Below are 19,683 nucleotides of genomic sequence, written 5' to 3'. Positions count from 1 at the left end.
ACTGCTTATTTATAAAAATAACTTTCAGCACTTCAAAATTTTAAAAGCACTTCATACATAAAAGTTATTTTTTTAAGCTCATCCAAACGGGCTCATAAACTATTACTTATTAGTTTGAGAAATAATTTTATTACACTCTCATCATGGTGTGTCTACTACACTCTCTTTTTTATTTAAAAAATTATCACATCACACTCCACAAAGACAAAACATTACATATTGAAAAAAAAAATTATTAATATTAGTTAAAGTTAAATATTAAAGTATTACTATCCCAAAAAAAAATTATAAAATAAAATATATAATATTTTTCTTATCCCACTCCACCACTTCCTCTCACCGTAACCCCCCCCCCCCCCCACACACACACACACACACACACACACAATTTTTAGTTTATTTTTTAATTTTCTTTGTAAAAATTTTTAAAAAAATTCTTACCTCTCCCGCCTCCTTCATATAATAATTTAGATATTGTTTTAATTTTTTAAAAGAAATATATATATATATATATATATATATATATATATATATATATATATATATATATATAATTGTTATATTTGATATGCAGGTAGAAAAAAAATTATAAAAATATATATACATATATAACACAAAACGAGAAAAATGTAAATAAATAAATAAGGAGTGAAAGGTTAGATGGGTGGGTAGAATTGTTTTAAAAAATAATATCAATTTTTTTAGGAAGGAGTAAGGGAGGAGGTGAAATCATAATTTTTTAAAAATATTTTATAAAAGAAATTTTAAAAAATATAAGTGCAGGGGATTTTCGGGGGTGAGGGTGGGGACATGGTGGATGGGGTAGGGGGATGTGGTAGAGTTGGGTGAGAAAAATAATTTAAATTTTATTTTTTTAAAAATAATTATTTTTTAAAAAAAGTAATTTCTTTTTTTTGGATGGTAATATTTTTATCTTTAACTTTTAACCAATATTAAAAAAATTATTTTATTTGTCAAGGTGAAATATGTTATTAATGTGTAATGTCATGTGACAAGTATTTTCAAATAAAAGAGAGAGTGTATTACACACACCACTGAGGTGTGTTTTTCAAACTAATAAGTGATTGTTTCGGTATGAAGTTCACACTTCCAATGTCACGATCCAAACCCGTAGGCCGTGACGGGTGCTCGAACTGGACACTCGCATATACCTCTATCAACTATAAGTAAACTTGCCCCTTGTTTAAGTTATAATGCAACAGTAGGCACGATAACATATAAGCCGACGAGACTATCGTAACATATAGGAACAACTGTACACACATACATTTACCACTCACATACATGTCCACTGACCTCTAAGAGTAAGAACAGTAACATAAGGCGGGATAGGGGCCCCGCCGTACCCGTAACAAATAAATATGCATAGCGAGGGTTAGTACCAAAATCTAGGCTCCGGTACAAAGGAGCGCTTCTGAACTGCTGAGTGGAACTCCTACGCTGGCCAATCCCCAAAGGGTGTATTTGTACCTGCGGGCATGAAATGCAGCCCCCGAGAAAGGGGGATCAGTATGACATATGTACTGAGTATATAAAGCATAACTAGAAACATATTTGAAATAAAGAGAGCTAGGGGAATAAATTCGTTACGTAAGAAAGCACTATACATGTACCTTGTGAATCAAAAAAAACATGCATGCTCATATTATACAATATAGCCGGCCCTTTTAGGGACTCGGTGAATCATAACTGTAAGACCATCATCGGGTCCGGCACCATCACCACCTTATCATATCACATCATCATACATATATATACATACGTACCCGACTCTCTAATGAGGGACTCAGTGAGTCATTAGGGACTCGGTGAGTCATTAGGGACTCGGTGAGTCATTCATGTCATTGCATTATCATTTTCTTATATAGCGTACCCGACCCTTTAATAAGGAACTCGGTGAATAATGCAGTGAACTACGCACGATTACGTACGCGGTCCGGGACTCAGGGATAGAAGGGTTATCGTATACACGAGTAGAGTAGTGAGTAACCATATGCCATTTAAACCATCATTGGAGATTTGTTGAAATAATCAAAGTGAACTATCATTCAAAAATTAAGACAATAGTCATAACAAGTACCTTTTGGAGTGTCATTATGGTTTGCATCAAAGTAGCACTCTTAGAATCATCTACTCGTATCAAGGTGTAATAAAATATCTTTTGGAAGTCAAGAAAATGTCCATCTTAGTGGCTTTGATAATGGGGACTTCTTTGGGATCACATATACTTCGTCTATTCGTTTCATAAAGTTCATGCCAAAAAAAAAGATTAACTTTACCTACTTACTACTTTCCAATGTATAGAAAAACTTGAGAAGTCATAGTTCAATTATTGGAAGATTTCTAGCTTAAAGGAGTGAATAAGAGTCATGCTTTATACCTCAACATAAATTATATCAACTTAGGATGGTTGGACACTCTCACATGAATCGAGGCAAAAGGACACAAGCTCTTGAAAATTAAAAACGTTAGCCATCCTAGTGTACTTAAGAATAAGAGCTTCTTGTAGACTTTGTGCATTTTTCGTTTGTTGGCTTTCTATGGGTCATGCCAAAAGAAGAAAGAAAATAAGTTTTACATACCCTTTACTTTCCCTCATAGAGTCATTATATACATATATCGTACCGGTCCGTCATGAGCTCGGTATCATAACTTTCTCATTGCTTTACCATACCATCATATAATGTACCCGATCCATGATGGAACTCGATGAGTAATCATAGCATTATAACATCGTACTTATGGCAAAGACATATCAAGAGGGAAGAAGGGTAGCTTTACATACTTGTGCCAAACACATGCCAAGAGAAAGAAGGGCTTCACATACCTTTTTGGGGATTACCTATTTGACATGAAAGTAATACTAAGGTTAATAGTCTTTCACTTTCCAATATCCCACTCTACAAGCAAGTACTAATAGGAGTCATTTCCTATCCATTACCCTCGACTAGTTTGTTACCAGTTCCGAAGCTACCGAAAATCGAACAGCATTTTCCCTGTAACTTTAATGTCCCCGAGATTTTGATTCGGCCAAAATATCAACAACCATACCAACAACAACAACCAGCAATATATTTACAAGTAAAACACCTCAACATTTCACAATACAAGCTCCAAACAACTAGCTCCAAAATACGATACCAAAATAGAATTTTTAATCTTTATTTCGCAAAATATTTAACCATACCAAATGGAGGGTCGTGTGGCTGCAACCAGCAGCATCACAACGACAACACATTACGCGACTTCGATTTAACTACAACGACTTCAATTTAGTTTGTTTCTAGCGTCTAGCATCCTTACGCAATTTTCCACTTCAAACCTTATTTAAGAGATGTAATATACATCATAACGACATCATAAACTCCAATTTGAAAGGAAAACCCATACCTTGCCCGGAACTCATCAAACTCGTCGAAACTTACCTTAGAATTCGAGCTCTCTCTCTCTAATTTCAAGTTTCTCTCCTTTCTTTTCTCTAGAATTTTCTTGTAGTCTTTTTTTTATAAAGATGAACTTAAGGGATAAGAATGAGTTGAAAAGTCATCAAATATGTATATATATACCACCTTAGGGGGGTGACACGTGTCAAGCCCTTATTGGGCCAACACATTGCACCACCCCTCATGGGCTGCCATGTGGTAGGTGGGGCCCACCCCCTTATTGCAGCTGCTGCCATGTGGCACTTCCAGCTGCTACCACATGGCACTTGCATCTGCTGCCACGTGGCACTATCCCATGCTGCCACGTGTCGCTCTCTTCTTCTCCTTGTGGGTTCGTAATCTCGTCTTGCTTTACGAACCTATGTAATCCTTGCTACGTAAGCTTGGTATGCACTCAAGTAGCTTGAGTATATAAGGTTTTCAAGTTGGTAGCTTACGTAAGTAAGTCGAGTCCTACGACTCATTACTTGGCCTCCAACTTCTTCCGAAATCGTATAGCCCTAATTCAAATCTTTTCTATTATGGGGTATCGCATTCTCCTTTTCTTAGAGTTATTTGATAGCGTTATAGATTATCCGGCTCACATGGTAACCCTTAAGAAGCTTTAAGAAAATTTAAGAAACTTAAGAGGCTTATGATCCTTGCAAGAAACTTAAGAGCCTTTCAAGAGATTTCAGAACGCGTTCCAAGGTACAAAAGTACGGGGTGTAACATCCAATATTTCAGACATGAAATTCAAAAAAAGGTGATAGTTTAGAAGTGTTTTTGATACTTATCTCATTTTATTTTTAAAATTTTAGTATTACTTCCGGTCACATGCAACAGGAATTAGAGCCCGTTTGGATTGGCTTATAAGTTGTTTATAAGCTATTTTCAGTTTTTTTGAGTATTTGGTTAGCCAATTTAATGTCATTTTATGCTTAAAATAAGCCTCAAAAAATAATTGGGTCTGTTTGGCCTTACCTTAACTAAAACAACTTATAAGTTGAAAATAGCTTATAAGTTACCCCAATTATTTTTTTTAGCTTATAAGTTGTTTTCAACTTATAAACGACTTAAAATAAATTAAGTCAAACAGACACTTAGTATCTTTATTGCAACACCTTCTTCCTTCTCGACATAAATTAGTATTACCTTGTCTCTTCTGAATTTTATATTTGATTATGACAAAGACAAACAATTTATATTGTTTCCGCAATTTATTATATGAGTCTTAGAATGAATTTGAACAATTTTGCCTTAAACAAGGGTGATCAATATAGAAATTTGTATTGCACTTTTATTCTTGCTACTATTTCTATTTTATTAACATCATGTATATATATTTTTATGAATATTTCCTTATCGTTTAAATCAAAATTCGAACAGTTAAGGGCCAAAAATCAATAATAAAATCTTATTGATTTGATTATCAACTCAGGGTGTTTACAAATCAAAATCAATGATACATAAATTTGAACCGAACCGATCAATTCACACCCCTAATCCTACATCAACAATGTATACGATAGTGGAAAAACATCAATATGCTATAAGAAGTTGTTTGGTATAAGAGATGGAATAAATAAAATTATCTCGTGAATTGAGATATTTGCTGAGATTATTTATCTAACTATATTCTTTGATATATAACGAAAATAATGTTATAGCACAGTTTATACACAAATATACTTATATTTGTTGCATAACCGTGCTTCTTGCATATAAACAATGAGAGTTTTTCAACCTTATCAAAAAACATACCGAAAAAGGATTTGGGAATGCAAAAAATCCTTAAAAATTCTCGAAAAATATATTTCAAATCTAGAACTAAAAATATATGAAGGTTATATTTCAGATATGACACTTATATATTTGAAATTTGAAGCAGAGTTGCTAAAAGAATAACATGAATTCTTGTATAAACACTGGATTTGATAATAAAAGAAGCCACTCTTTATACAACATAAGTCATTAAGAATGATTTATTATACAGTCCTTTTTGATGAAAAAACTTTAATTACCATCCTAAAAGTAGTTAAGCTAAATAGAGATTTGCAAGAAGAAATTCTTGAAAAAATCGTTGATGATATTATATATAGGCCAAATCTATCGGTGCTCCCCTTAAAATTGACACCAACTTTCACTTAGACACCTTAACTACGCTTTGTTCATTCTAAACACCTCATGTCGGATTTCGCTGTATCATTTTGACACTTTTTTCTTACATGACATAGTGAATGTGATACCCTCATTGACCGCTCGTAAAAGACCTGATTTTGGTTCATTTTTAATTTTTTTCCTTCCTCTTCCCCATTTTCATCCACCATTTTTGCTAACTTAAATTTCATTAATGGTTAATGAAGAAAATATTTTTAAAATTTAAGGATAGACCCATTTGAAGATTTAAATATTAAATATTAATAAAATTCTTTCTTAAAAGAATTATTTATAGGAGAATGAAATATTTTTAGTGAATTCTAAAGCTATTGAGAACTTGGTATTTGATGGAGAAGACAAAGGGTATGGGTTATTTATACAAAACAAGATATTTGGAGAAGACATTAATCAAAAGGGAACGATATATGTGTGCAGATGTTTCTGCAAAAAGGATAGAGGTATTTGGAGAAGAAAATCAGAAGGGCGGGGGTGGTGGTGTGCCGGTGTGTGTGTGTGAGCAGATGTTTCTGTAAAGGGATAGAGATATTTGGAGAAGCCAATAAATGGGGGTGGGGTGGGGGTGGGGGGGTATTTGGAGAAGACAATAAAAAAGGGGCCTGGGGTTGTGCAACTTTTTAATGGTTTAAATTTTTTTTTTTTGCAAAAATACCATGTGTCATTAATTCATTGACCACTTTTTATTTTTTACTCAAATTCATTATTTAAGAATTATTTTTGACACAAATGACAAATGTCATTATTTAATCGTCACTTTACACATCATTCGCGAGTGTAACACACACATTATATATTTTTGCCGATTGTAAAAAAGTGTCAAAATGATACTTTGAGATCCAACATGAGGTATCTAGAATGAACAAAATCTAGTTAAGGTATCTAAGTAAAAGTTGGTGTCAACTTTAGAAACCACCGATGAATTTTTCCTTATATATATAAAAATTAACTTATGTCGACATTGTAGTACAAATAATAGAATAAATAATTCAGGACTTACTAATCCTCCATACCTTTTTAAAATTTAAATACGACCTCATGGGTCTTTAATTAAACAAAAAAGGAAAATACATGTTTAAAGCCCAAAAATGGCCCAAACCAAATAAATTATCTGAAGTTAATAGCAAAAAACTAAGAAAAGGAAAGACAAAATAAAGCATACACAGAAAAGGAAATTCCCAAAATCAAAGAAAGTGACTCTTCTTCTTCCTCAGTGGAGAAAGTAGAGTCATCGCTGCCTTCAGGAACACCGAAAAAACACATCACCATAGCTCATCCACCTCCACCTCACACTTATCGTGTAACGCTGCCAAGTACGGGTTGATATCATTTGGATGTCTGAAACTCTCACAGACATCATGATTCAAACACCATTGAAGACTTCTTCTACATGGGAGCTGCTACAATTAGTTGGATGTGGAGGTAATTGTTGATAATAGCTTTCCTTACCTCATAATTTGACACCATCCTTAGTTGAGCTTGTGCTTCTGGTTGTAGATCTTCTCAAAATCCGCCGCCTTCATCTCCAGTACTCAAGCTACGAATTTAAAGCTAAGCACCCATTTAATTTCTCATTTTTATCATTGATTCACAACCTTTAATTAGACATCTCAACATGTTGAACTTCGAAGGAATTGATACCACTGTAAAAAATGTACAATTATCGGTTGTGCTTCAGTTCAAAACTGAACAGGTACCAATTCTTGACTTTGTTGTAGTATATTTCATTTTGATGTATCAGCTGCTAGGTATGAATTATCTTCTTTGTTGTTTTAAACCTTGTACTTCCTATTTTGAATCTTCTTTACTCAAATATTAGGAGTCTGTGATTTCTCCAATTGAATGATTGATTTAGCTTGTTGGGATCTCTTGAACATTACTAAATTATTGTACTTCTGTCCCTGCAAAATTACCATCATAGTTAGTGAAAAAATCTGCCAATTGATTTCCTTTTCTGAATGTATGCGCCACCTTCACTTGTAGATTATGAATGTTCTCCTGTATATGTCTAACATCCAGAGATATTAACCATGAAACTTCCCAAACTCCATTTAGCACCTTTTCTGCTGTGAAGGAATCTGTTTCTACTATTAATGGAAGTAAATCATGCGGTAAACAATAATCTACCCCCATTCTAATAGCCTTAATCTCAGATTCAATAATGATACATTTCTTCAGCAACCTTACCAAATTTCACTTGAAAACATAAAAATATTACATATTTCTATATGCTCTAAAAATTAACAAAAACATTCATAAGTTTGGTAGTATATTATCATTTTTATAATGAACTAGATAATACATTATATTAAAATCATAACACAATATTTTAATTTTTTTTTAAAAATTCTTAGAACACAATTACTAGTAATTCAAATTTGACAAAATTATAATTAGTTACAAACATCCTCTAGTGAAAAAAATAAATAATAAACAATGGAAATTAACAAATTGTCGCAGGGGTTGCTGGTATAAACATTGTTTTCTTCATTCTCCATTCCTAAACAAAATCCCCTAATGATTAATGAAGGCCAAGTGTTTGATAAAAAGTCCTCCATTCAATGGAACATTCCACCTTTGCATTTTTCTGATTACAAAAGAATAAAAACTGAATATTGGGATGATAGTTTCCTTGACAAATTGGGTATCGATAAGGCTATCTAATTATTGGGATCCAAAGTGAATATGACAACAACAACAACAACAACCCAGTGAAATCCCACAACATGGGGTCTGGGGAGGGTAGAATGTACGCAGACCTTACTCCTATCAAGGTAGGACGGCTGTTTCCTGGAAACCCTCGGCTCAGTAAAAGGGATGAGGAGAGTCTAGTGTTTGATGTTTCCACTGAGATAAAGTTGGTTATCTCCGCTATAGTAGCAACATTAACTGATGGTGTTATTATGCAACCTCAAGTATTAGAGTTTTGTGTTACCTCAACTCTGGCTGATTGAGCTAAGAGGAAGATTATCTAGTACTATTGATTAATCCATGTTGAAAGAGTTGCCAGATTTTGATATATACGTGAGACAAGGGAATTCTCTTTTCAATGAAACATTCATATAGAGGAAACAGTTCAATACATCTAGAAGCATTGAGCTTATTTTGGAAAGTTTTGAGCGTCTTTACAAGTGGAAATTCCTTGATTGGTGCTACCTTCAATGCTATCCTCAAGTCTTTGACCAATGTTGATAGATTCAGCCAATATAAGATTTTTGAAAGCAATGGAGCATAGCAAGCAGATTTTCAGTTTTGGACAGGATCTCAAATTTGATCCTAAAAATGATGTGTGTTTTTTGGATGCATTTCCCAAAAATATTGACGTGGATAGGTACATTTTTACTTTTGAGATTGGCCTATACAATCCTGAGGATGAAAATATGTATGCCACTAGAGGACGTACAAAAGTACCTATATATATATAATTTAGTGAAGTTGTAGATGTTGTATTTTTTTTACAGGGATTTTGGTAGCGTGGAAGCTCAAAAGAGGCTTTTTTGGGCCGAGGAGAACAACATCCCTCGCTCAGAGAAGCAACTTTAAAAGCTACGGTTGTCATTTCAATTAACTACTCCTCTTGGGTATGATGTTAAGTTACACCAGGCTTTCGTCATATTGAGACCATCATCATCTTATGTAGGTGGTATAGATGTCACAATGAAACTGTTGGAGGAAATGATGAAAACTAAGTTAGTAGAAAAGAAGTTTCCGAGAAACAAGCTAAGTCAACAGTGAAAAAGCAGAATTTGTTTCTCATGTTGGCGTAGAGCTTGTATGGACAGTGAAGTGTCACACATGTCATTTCATTTTTTTGAGCAAGATGATATTATGAGACTCCATCACTTCAAAACTCAAAAGGATGTCATTGTCGTTTGGTGCTTTTGCATTTTTTCCTGATTTCCTTGGGATAAAATCAACATCAGGTATAATAAGAACAACCTTGGTAGTAGGAAAAGGTACCGGAGTATAATTTTGAGGTAATAAGTATTGATAATGATATAGATGGATCCCCCCATGGCTAACTTCAAAAAAAAAGTAATGGTGATACTTTTACCAATGCTTTCACTACAAGCTTCACTGGTGTGAAAGAATGTGAAATTAATGGCTTACTTGTGATATTGAAATGGGCCTATCATCCAATGAAGGTTGCATTTAATGAAGTTACTTTACCTATAGCCAGTTTACCTAAGATTTTATGGATGATATGTCAATAATTGCAAATCTTTGAGAGTTGTGCTCTTTTCTTAGATTCATTTTTCTAACTTGAGGACAAGATTGCTTGAGGGGGTTTGGAAAGACAACTAGTTTACCTAAGATTCATTGTTCAATTATGTAATGACCTCGAGAGTCAGTTTTGGAAATTCTTGAGAAATTACCATTTTACCCCTCTCATTAGTTTCACCGGGTATTATTTAGTCATTTTGTGTGGTTGATTTTGGTAAATTCTTAAAAGGTTATGAATTGTGCAAGTATTTGAGTTTTGAAGGTTTAAGTTGCTCAAAAGTGATTTTCTATACCAACCGGAGTTACGGATTTCGAAACTGAATTCCGTCAGTTCTATCAGCTCCAGAATGTGGAAATTAGTATAAGAGTGTCTTCATTTTCGAATTCGGAGTTGTTTCGTGAAATCGAGGTCCTAAGTTGGAAAGTTTGGTTTTAAATGAGCTAAATTTGACTTTGGTCATCAATTCAAGTTTAGAGGCTCGGATTGGATTTTTGATGATTCCCTTCGTTTTAGTGGGTGATTCTAGGCCTAGGAGCGGCTTCATTATAACTTTTGGAGGTCCTAAGCTCATTTTGGTCATTTTGAGATTCGAAGTTAGTTTAGTTGCGACCTATCGAGTTCCAAATCAATAAGACCTCAAATTCAAATTTTGATGGTTCCATTAAGTCCGAAATAATGAATTTAGTAGGTGTGCATATATGATTTGTGTGCATGAAATTCCGAACGAATCTCGAGGGTCCGATTGGAGACTTGAAATTTGAGACTTGTGCAGTTGCTGTGTTGATGGTGCAAGGTGTAACACCCTGTGTTATTCTAGCTTAGATGGAATCCGAAAATCATGAAGAAAAATTGAAGAAAAAGATTGATCAGTGGACCACGAGTGACCTCTAGACCTATAGAGAGTTCTACGAGTCGTAGGGATGACTTGTAGGCCCTTCCTACACTTAGAGAAATTATGGGTATTGAGAAATCTCGTTACGATCGACCTTACGATTCGTAAGGGTTTCTACGAGTCGTAGAAAGGACTCATAGAACCTCTTTATACTTAGCTAAACACTGAACTTGAATGTCACTCCTACGAGTGAGGTTGAAAAGTCGTCGAAGAGTCTATGAGTCATAACAATGACCCTTAGAGAAACTTCAGATGCTCAGTTTTCTCAGAGTCTCAGTAACCTACACGATGAGTCATATCTACAACTTATCGAGTTGTTTATGTCTTGTAGACACTGAGTCGTAGATCCCTTACCTTTTCCATCCCTGTCCTACGATGGCTTCCTACGATTCGTTGAAGACCCTATGACTCGTAGTAGACGACCATAAATGTTTTTAGTGAGGGGTATTCTCATCTTTTCCCATCCTTCGCAGATCAAAACCTCGACGTTTTGGGACTATTCTGAGTCCCTTATCAATATTCTATATACTCTCATTAACACTTAGAGTATTTGAGAGCAAAGATAGGATGAGAGAAAAAGGCTCGGGTTCAAGCGTTCATCCCCACCTTCTAACTTTTGATTGTTCTTTGAGTTCTAGGTATGTAAGGCTGAACTAAAACATGGACTTTGTTCCTTCATGTGCCCATGAGTGTGATAGATTGATAGAGAGTAGATTGAGTCCCCATGATTGTGTTTCTTGAGAATTTCTTTCTTAAAAATTAACATGTTTTTATTGATTATTGATAAATTCATAGTTTTCTCTGATTTAGTTTTCTTGAACAATGATTTGAACTACTTGTTTTATAAACCCTAATAGTATATTTGTAGGTGTTGAATGTATATGTTTAAGGATTGAGTCTAGAGCCTTGAATTGTGAATGCATGATTGTGATTGGGATGTGAGTACGATGGTAGTGTTGATGGACTTGATAGAACTTAGTATTTTCATAATTGAACCCAAGTAAGTGGTCTCAACTGAATGTTTTCATAACTGATTATCTAAATTTCTCTTAAATAAATAATTGGAAATGATGGAGAAATTGATTAGTTGAAAGGATTGATTTGGTAAAACTGATGAACTGATAAGAGTGCATTTGAGACTTATTGATTTGGTTTGATTGGATTGATTGTCTTATGAGCTTTGAGTCTTGGGAGGAGTATCGAGCATCGAATTGAGTAAGAGTAAGTAATAACTCAAATCCAATAACTACGCCGCCAAACGTAGTAGAGGATTAAACCGTTAAGTCGGATGCTTCCTAATTTATTGTCCTGAAATGATATGACTTGATTGGTTTTGGATCCATGATTGGTTGATTCGTTCTTACCCTAGCAAGGTATTGAACAGACATGGTAATAACGTCGGTTTGTCGTACTATCATTGGCTCATAAGTGATGGTTGTCGGATTAGGGAAACTCCCATATAGGTCTTGATAGTACTCTGATTGGATTGGATTGGATTGTACATGATTGGTCACTGTCTAAATCTTATTCTTGTTTCGACTTAGGACATTTTGATTGAGTTGTTTACCTTCCCGATTTGAGGTCTCTGAACTGATTTGATTCTGCCTTGATGTATGTTTCATTCTGCTATAGTAGATACTCGTACATTTCATGTACTGATGCCCATTTGGGCTTGCATCATTTTATGATGTAGAGACATGTATTAGAGATCATATACAGACGCATCGTTGAGGATATATTCGTATTTAGCTGATTGGTGAGTCCTTCCTGCTTTCGGAGGATACCACATTTATCTTTCTAGCTTTTGATTTTGGTTTTATTCATTGTTTTGAGGTAGCCATGAACTTGTCATTGCCACCATTCAGACAATTGTGATAGAGGCTTCATCGACAAATAGATGATAGTGTCGAGTAGATTTTTTGGTTTTCAAAACTATCCTTATGATATGGAGTTGATTTGAGATTTTTTGTAATTATATTATTCTTATCAAAATGCTGATTTGGATAGTGCACTTGAATGTCTTTTAAATTCATGTTATGTCTTTCGCTGAGTGATCGGACTAGGTGGTTCGCTTGGGGACCAACAATGGTCTTCGAGTGCCGGCCATGACTATGGTACCTTCTCGGGGTGTGACACTACTCCACATTGATAACTCAAATATACTATCTAGGCATCTATAGAAAATCATAGACTTAATTAGAACCTCATCTGACTATATACTATCTTGGGTACACCTCTTAATTCTCTTGCTTATCTAATGACTCAACCAAACTTCATTTCTCTTGTCTAGGGGTCATGATACCACATTTGCAACACTCACATTACTTCAAATTAACCTCTTAATTTCTCACATACTCTATGTCAAACCTACTAGATCAAGTCTTAAAACTAGTACTATCATACTCATAATGCTATCCCCTTTTTCCTTCAGGACACTCATCTCAAATTCAAGCTTAGGGTCTAGTACTAACGCGTACAACACACACTTCTCGTATACTATATCAATTTATAACTGCTAGGTAAAATTAGGAAACACCTACCCATTAAACCTTATGACGAGTAGTAAATCTTTATCTCACCGATTGCCTAGTTATAATCTATCATCATATTCTCTTTCACAACTTAACTACTACTTACCCACTCACTATACCTCTTTGCTTAGATAAACTCATAACTCTATGAATATCATGGGGCTCTCCCTTCAAAATCATAAGCCTAACTTAGATATATCAACTCATAACTACTCTGCCCTTCTGTTCAACACCTATATTTGGTCTTTACTTAACACAATGACACTTCAATATAAAACTCCTCTCTTGGTTCGATTGTTGCATTTCAATAATTTGAGTAGGAACAACTGGACTTTTTGGACTAGTAAAACAAAATCATTTTTCAGAGAGTGATCTTAAATCTTGTACCTAGCTACTCTTTCTGCAATGGAAGTTTTGTGAGTTGAGGAAGCCTCAAATTTAAGGTCCCGTTGTATGTACGATGTGTTCATTAGTTTTAGAGGCGAGGATACTTGTAAGACTTTCACTGATCAGCTTTACAAAGCTTTGGTGGATGAAGGTTATTGAACATTCAGAGATGACAATGAAATTGAAAGAGGGGAAAGTATTAAATCTGAATTGGATAAATCAATTCATAGCTCAAAGAGTTCAATTATCATCTTGTCAAAAAATTATGCAACATCTAGTTGGTGCCTTGATGAGCTTGCCATGATTCTTGAAAACAAGAGGAGAAGAGGACATGCTATATTGCCAGTTTTCTACTATGTGGATCCACTCGATGTTGGAAAGCAACTGGGGAGCTTTGCTACTGCATTTGCTAGACATGATAAACAAATAATGGATGAAGGTAAAGAGGAGTGGATCGAGAAGATCAAAGGGTGGAGTGCAGCACTCAGGGAAGTGGCTGATCAACGTGGGAGTGGGATGGTTTTACAGAATTCAGATCAAGAGTAATTTCTTTCATCTTCTCTCTCTTTTCTCTTTTTCGAAAGTATAATACATCTTCTTTGTGGTCAATGAACACAATTAAGATCTCTAGTTAATATGTAGATGGCTGCCAATTGAACTTTCATTTTTAGGCCTTGCCATGCCTAACATCAAATGATAATCTGTATAATACACAATGCTTGACGCAAGGGAAAGGTCGTCTTATAGTGTGTACTACAACAACAGCATATCCCCACATGTGGAATTTGGGGAGGTAGAGTGTACTCAGATCTACCACGTGGAGATAGAGAGGTTCTTTCTGGAGGACCCTAGGCTCGAGTACAATAAATCAAAGTAGGTATGATAAGGAAAAACAACACATAGAAACTAATTAAAGGAAAAAGTTACATCAACAAAATAGTCCAATAACCGAAAACATTAATAACGTCAGTGAAAACAGATTTAGTAAACCAAAGCTTGAGTAAATACTCATTATTAGAGTAGCCAAATCAATACACATATCCTTGTGTATGTTTCAGAAGAAAGTATAAAAATTCATAAATATCAGGCATACTTGCTCTATTTATCAAGCGTAATATGACTTTTAACTTGATATTATCCAGCTAACCAACATTTCTCTTTTTGTTTGTTCCACTTTGATCTTTATTGTAGGACTGAGTTGAGATTTATAGAGAAACTTGTGAAAGTTACTGAAAATAAAGTAAGCCGTTCAATGCTCAGTGTTGCTCCTTACCTAATTGGTATACATTTTTGGGTTAACGAGATTTGCTTGTGGTTGCAACATAAAGAAGATGATGTTGGTATTTGGGGCATTTGTGGTATGGGTGGTATAGGGAAGACAACAATTGCCAAATATGCATTTAATTCTAACTTTGAAAGCTTTGAAAGAAGCAGCTTCCTCTACAATGTTAGATTTTTCCGAGTCTACGGATGGACTAATTTATCTGCAGAAAAAATTTCTTTCTGATATTCTTGATGGGAGCAAAATTGACTTTCAGAGTGTTGAAGAAGGAATCAATCAGATCAAAAGTACTGTTTATGGTAAGAGGGTTCTGGTTGTGCTGGATGATGTTGATGAAGTGGACCAATTAGCTGCTATAGTTGGAATGCGAGATTGCTTTTACCCAGGTAGTAAAATTATAGTGACAACTAGGCACATAGAATTACTTAGGGCTTGTGAAATTGAGTTGATTGATCATGTTCAGAGACTGAACAAAGACGAATCAGTTGAACTATTTAGTTGACATGCATTCGGACAAGACCATCCAGTTGAGGATTACAACAAGTTCTTGACAAGGATCATAGAACACTGGATTGGATGTTCTCTAGCTTTACAAGTTTTTGGTTCTTCTCTCTCTGGTAAAAGTCTAGATGTATGGGAAAGTACACTGAAGAAACTAGAGGTAATACCTAATATTCAAGTATCCAAGAAACTGCAGATTAGTTTCAACTTTATACAAGATGATCATGACAAAAGCCTATTCGTTGACATTGCCTGCTTCTTTCTTGGAAAGAATGTAAACCATGTTGTCACTATCCTTGATGCATGTGGATATTATTCAATGGTTATGATTCAGAATCTCCAAGATATATTCTTGTTAACAATTGATGAACATGGAAGACTGATGATGCATCCATTAGTTAGAGATATGGGACGAGAAATTATACGCCAAGAATCACCTAAGCATCCTGAAAGACGGACTAGATTGTGGCATTACAAGGACTCATTTAAAGTTTTGAAAGAAAAAATTGTAAGATAATCCATATTCATTTACTTTTGCAAATCTAGTTTTATATATGTTGTTTCTTTAATAAATCAATTAATCACTTTATCTTTTCATCAGGGTTCAGATGTGATTCAAGGCCTGAACCTTAGGTCTTGTGCAGAGAAAGATAAGCCACCAAGGAGCTTCCATCATCCAATAACACAAGGGTACTTTCAGGAATGTGCCTATATAATGAGGAAAATAAGGCTGTCACGCCAAAATGATCCATCAAGACAACCACAGCCTCGTAAAGTTCTCCTTAATGGTTCTAATAGTAAAAACTCTGAATCAAAGAAGGTGGACAGCATCAACACTGATGCCTTTTCTGGTATGCACAAATTAAAACTGCTGCAACTTGACAATTTAGCAGTTAAGGGAAATTACAAGGAATTCCCGAGGTCGTTGAGGTGGTTGTGCTGGCACAAATTCCCATATAAATGTTTACCTGATGGATTACCTATGGAGAAAGTGGTGGCCCTCGAAATGCGCCATAGTAGATTGCATCATCTTTTCCAAGGAAACAAGGTAAATACGGCCCTAAGCTTTTATTTTCTACGACCAATATATATATTTAGCAAACAATATCAAATTAATTAAGCACAAACTCCATATATAATGGACCTTATTATATTCAACAAGTAGAAGTTGTTATATTATATTAATAATCCCGCCTACTAGGATCATATCTGACTGAACATTTAGTTTCTGAAGTGACGTCCAAGTCTGCAGAATGTTAGCTATCACTTTAAATTTATGGACATGTCTTCTTTTAGGAGATAATAATGGACATTGTTTTTTTGTTTATTGTCAATTTGACCAGAAAATTATAGATTACACAATGTGTATTCCCTCTTCCTTGAAAACTTGTTCCTTGCACAAGTCCTTTATATAATATCCCCTTGTTTTTATAAAGAGTCTGTAGTTTCTTTGAGTAACAAACTATTGTAATTATTTAGTCACTACCATGTCATTCAACATTCTTATGAATTGCTTTACCTTTTTCTCTAAGTTCTTTCGGTGGATGATTGTTTAAAGATTGATAGATCAGTCAGATACTGATTTTATTTGTTTTTGTTTCTCTTACAGTTTCTCAGTGCGTTGAACATTCTGAATCTCAGTCATTCAGAAGGTCTGTACTGCACCCCTGACTTTTCAAAGCTCCCAAATCTTGAGAGGATAATTCTCAAGTACTGCACAAGATTGAGTGAGATTGATAAATCGATCGGGGAACTAAAGAGACTCCTCATTTTGAACCTAAGAGGCTGCCAAAGTCTAAGGAAGCTTCCCAGATGTATTAGTAATATTCATTCCCTCGAGAAGATAATTCTGTATGGTTGCTCAAAACTTGTATGGTCTTCATTAGAGCTCGGTAAGATGCATTCGTTGCTAGAGCTTGATACCGGTGGAACTGCTAACGATCAAGTTTCTACTTCCGTAAGTAAGAAGCATTTACTTATGTGCTCTTCAGTCTCAAGCCCAAGAAAATCTCCTGGAATCCTGTTAACTACAGTATCTCATACATTAGTAACTTTAAGTCTTATTGGATGTGGTCTATCTAGTGATTTGATTCCATCGGAGCTTGGTGATTTCTCCATGCTGCAGAACTTGTTTATAAGTGAGAATCCAATTCACAGTCTACCAGAAAGCATCAAGCGGCTTACCAATCTCAGGAGACTTGAGTTAGAAAAATGTGAAAAACTTCAATATCTTCCAGAGATCCCAGCCAGTGTGGAAACCTTGAGTGTTTGCAAATGCAGGTCACTCCAACGGTTACAAAATTTACCAAACTTATTGACAACATTGGATTTTCTTGGAATATGTTGCAACAAACTTATCGAGGTTCAGGATATGTTCCAGCTAAAATGCATTTCTTCATTTGATGCTGACTTAATCAGTGTTCTGGGATTACCCAACTTGAGTGACATGAAAGTGGATCTCTACAACAATCTGACTCTTACAAGATGGGAAGGACCTATACAGGTTTTCTCCCTCTCCTTAAGAAATATGAGTTTCTTGCTTCTATCACACTAACTAATAATAGGGGAAGCAAGATACCAAGATTTGGTTGGATTAAACATATTTAATCTACTTTCGTCTCCAAATGATGTAAATATATTTGTGATTAATATGCAGGGCCTCTCTGAATTTGGTATATTCAGCACTTCTGTCCATGGAAGTGAGCTTCCAGACTGGTTAAGCTACAATTCTACAGGGTCATCCTCAATCAGTTTTGATGTGCCTAATCATGACATTCAGGGTTTGAACTTATATGTTATCTATGGGAAGGCCAGCACATCCTATTGTACAAGGAGAAATAAATTTTGGAATGAGTTTCGTGTTAGAGTGGCAAATAAGACCTAGGATCTGAGATGGACATACAGTCCAACATTTATGGGTCTTCCAGATAATGGTATAGCTATCACATGGGCATGCCATTGGGAAATCGGAGATCACTTGGATACTGGAGACTCTATGAGCATTTCAGTGACTCTGTTTTCTGGTGTTCGGTTGAAGGAATTTGACGTCCACATTGTCTATAAGAAAAATGACAACAGTTTGAGATGTAACAGCACATCATCTCCTCCTCCTGCACGCCATCTCATTAATGGAGTGGATATCTCTGCATATCAGGTTCAAGGCTCTTACTTCCTCTGTCATCATGACTTTGATGTTCAACAAAATTGTTCCATTTATGGCTGGAATTCAACGGGCTGGTATGACTTCTTGTTTGGTGATAATTCTGAAGATGTTCCTGACCAAAAGGAGAGAATTAATGTGTATGGACTTCTATCTGGAGTGAAGAATGATAAAACTTGGCCATTGCCATGATACTGGTGTGGAGCTAAGGTTTTCTAAATTATATCATTATATTTTGTTTTCCTTGGGAAGTAGGTTCCTATTTTATCAGCTTCACTACATTTGCAGGTGGTTCTTCAAAAAGGAGTAGTGGATGGGCATCAATGCAGGCTGGTCCAATTCTCAGAATAGTTGAATCTTTGGAAAATGGTTTTCTATATTTGATCAGGGTTTTTATGCATGGGCAATTCTTAGCCTGTTTTGGAGTGGTAATAACTCTCTCTGTACTTGTGGACTAGTAATTAAGGGGCTTGTAGGTGGTATGTTGTGACAAACTAGCAATGTCAAGTGTTTAAGCTTGTTTAACATATGATCAATTTTCCAGATCCAAAAAGATGGTGATCTGCCAGGCTTCGTCTCTAGTAGTGATGCACAAGTCTTATACCTATCAAGAAACCTTCTTCTCCGGTGGTGATCCATAAGTTTTTCCAAAATCAACAAGTCTTCATCTATGATAGTGATCCACATGTTTTCATACCTAGGTGTTTGTGATCAAACTTTAGCTCCACATTCATGGTCATGTTCAATAAATAAGTTAGTCCTTCTGTAGACGATCAAATTCACGTCGAGAAAATAATAATCAAGAACGAAAAATATCGCAACAGTCATAGTATTTGATTACAAAATATGAGCGTTACAATCTCTATGAATCCTCTGATTCGTCCTTTCAAATATAAATTCAAGGGCTTTGTAAGCTTGATCTTGAATCTTGAACTTGATCTTGACTTATACTTGAATTCAAGGGCTTTTGAGCTTGTTCTTGAATTTAGTGGTCTTGATCTTGACTTGTTCTTGAACTTTAATGTTTGTGTGCTTGAATACTAGAACTTGTAGCTTATAGAGAAATATGTGACGTTTGATCCACGAG

At 35.2% G+C, this 19,683-nt stretch overlaps 1 pseudogene; it reads left to right on the top strand.

Annotated features, from left to right (window-relative positions):
• The first annotated feature begins 6,737 nt into the window (after positions 1–6,737).
• On the top strand, positions 6,738–19,441 carry LOC129872887 (disease resistance protein RPV1-like; annotated as a pseudogene).
• Positions 19,442–19,683: the final 242 nt, after the last annotated feature.

This window comes from Solanum dulcamara, chromosome 11 (genome assembly GCF_947179165.1).
Source record: "Solanum dulcamara chromosome 11, daSolDulc1.2, whole genome shotgun sequence".
Taxonomy (NCBI): domain Eukaryota; kingdom Viridiplantae; phylum Streptophyta; class Magnoliopsida; order Solanales; family Solanaceae; genus Solanum; species Solanum dulcamara.
The sequence above is the reverse complement of the archived record's forward strand: the minus strand, read 5'-3'. Positions and strand labels throughout refer to the sequence as shown.